This window comes from Notothenia coriiceps, unplaced genomic scaffold, assembly GCF_000735185.1.
Source record: "Notothenia coriiceps isolate Sejong01 unplaced genomic scaffold, NC01 NC01_scaffold00026098, whole genome shotgun sequence".
Classification (NCBI taxonomy): domain Eukaryota; kingdom Metazoa; phylum Chordata; class Actinopteri; order Perciformes; family Nototheniidae; genus Notothenia; species Notothenia coriiceps.
Window position 1 is genome coordinate 313,190 of NW_011358799.1, and position 1,698 is coordinate 314,887.

The window sequence follows — 1,698 nt, forward strand, 5'->3', positions numbered from 1 at the left end:
CACAATGCTTTGACTTTCCTTGGGACAAAGAATTTGAATATAAAGACAATTAACGATTTTATGTTTATTTGATTTCCCTCATGCTGTCATTATCTATCCCGAACAAAGCAGCAAGTCTGAACAAATGGCCACTACTTGTGCTAATTTAAACTAAAGGAAAGAGGAAATACATTTGTATCCAGGCCATTATATAGTGAGCAATGCATTTGCTGGCTACAAATGGACACCATTCATTACAGTTAACAATGACATCCAATTCTGCCCAGCTAATGAACTTCAATACAATCATGTTCGATATTAAGGAGTGATTTGTTGAGTCTAAGTGTATCATTTTGGAGGCTAATGTTGATGAATGTCTGGGTGTGGAGAGATGGGACTTGCAGGGAGCAGAGAGGCTCTCGTCAAGTAACCCTTCTTCTACTGTGTGATACCACATCACCACCTAGTGGCATCATAATGGAAACACACAGATTATTTTTAGCCATAACAGAACATTAGTGAATTGGTAAAACGTATTAAGATTTTTGACTCACCAATGCCAGAGTTGCCTCCGGTAATCAGGATGACCTTGTCTGAGAAATCGCGGCCCTGCAGGATCTCCAGAGCAGCAGTGTTTCCATCATACCGCTTTGGCTTCAACACCACATCCTCTACCGTAAAGGCCTGCCGCGGGTCGAAGTATGTGGTCCGCTTGTTAATGTGACTAAAATGACAGAGGAAAAGGTATGTTACAATGGAGACGTTATGCCAGATTTATGCAGTCTAGCTTATCCTGTGAGGCCAAAAATAAACTACGGTAACTTGTTTCCTCTGTTGAACAAAAAGTCTACTTACTCAACATAAATAATCTGTCCTTTTTCATCCGTTTCTTGCTCCCAACCGTATGGTAAATCTGTGGGAAAAGACACAGTTATATACCAAACAACGTTTTCATGTAGCATTTAAAAGCAGAGTTACTGAAAACAAGATACAGGAATAGATTAGATTAGGTTCAACTTTATAGTACAACAAAATGCAGTTTGCATCCCACCAGGAAGTGCAATGAGTAATAAAGCGCATTAGTTTTCAATTGATTTACATAACAGAACAAATACAAGGTACAGGGTTTATACATATATAAATATACAGTTGGGCAAAAAAGTATTTAGTCAGCCACCAATTGTGCAAGTTCTCCCACTTAAAAAGATGAGAGAGGCCTGTAACTTTCATCCTAGGTATACCTCAACTATGAGAGACAAAATGAGAAAAAAAAAATCCAGAAAATCACATTGTCTGATTTTTAAAGACTTTATTTGCAAATTATGGTGGAAAATAAGTATTTGGTCAATAACAAAAGTTCATCTCAATACTTTGTTGTATACCCTTTGTTGGCAATGACAGAGGTCAAACGTTTTCTGTAAGTCTTCACAAGGTTTTCACACACTGTTACTGGTATTTTGGCCCATTCCTCCATGCAGATCTCCTCTAGAGCAGTGATGTTTTGGGGCTGTCGCTGGGCAACACGGACTTTCAACTCCCTCNAGCATGCCCCCGGACCCCCCTAGAGGATGTTAGGTCCACCCCCCACTTAAATCATGTTCACATGGATAGGATACTAAATACATTTGCACACATCTTCTGTCCATATATTTCGGTTTGGGTGGTCATGCCACAACCGTGCAGGGTGCATGCATGCGCGAGTCATAGTGAGTGTATTTT

The 1,698-nt window shown here is 39.7% G+C and overlaps 1 long non-coding RNA gene across 1 annotated transcript; it reads right to left on the minus strand.

Annotated features, from left to right (window-relative positions):
• Positions 1–617: 617 nt before the first annotated feature.
• On the minus strand, positions 618–895 carry LOC104956547 (uncharacterized). Its single transcript, XR_799571.1, has 2 exons — positions 835–895; positions 618–703 (listed from the first exon to the last, which is right to left on the minus strand). It is a non-coding gene; the product is annotated as an uncharacterized lncRNA (long non-coding RNA).
• Between the last annotated feature and the right edge of the window lie 803 nt (positions 896–1,698).